We start from the raw sequence: 370 nt of genomic DNA, 5'->3' as shown, positions 1-370 counted from the left end.
CCGAGCCTGGACCTGAGCCTGAGCCTGAGCCTGAGCCTGAGCCTGAGCCCGAGCCCGAGCCCGAGCCCGGACCTGAGCCTGAGCCTGAGCCTGAGCCTGGACCTGAGCCTGAGCCTGAGCCTGAGCCTGAGCCCGAGCCTGGACCTGAGCCTGAGCCTGAGCCTGAGCCTGAGCCTGAGCCCGAGCCCGAGCCCGAGCCCGAGCCCGGACCTGAGCCTGAGCCCGAGCCTGAGCCTGAGCCTGAGCCCGAGCCTGGACCTGAGCCTGAGCCTGAGCCTGAGCCTGAGCCTGAGCCTGAGCCTGAGCCCGAGCCCGAGCCGGAGCCCGAGCCTGAGCCTGAGCGCGGGGCCGCGGCCGGCAGGGGGCGATG

Source organism: Halichoerus grypus, chromosome 13, assembly GCF_964656455.1.
Source record: "Halichoerus grypus chromosome 13, mHalGry1.hap1.1, whole genome shotgun sequence".
NCBI lineage: Eukaryota > Metazoa > Chordata > Mammalia > Carnivora > Phocidae > Halichoerus > Halichoerus grypus.
The sequence above is the reverse complement of the archived record's forward strand: the minus strand, read 5'-3'. Positions refer to the sequence as shown.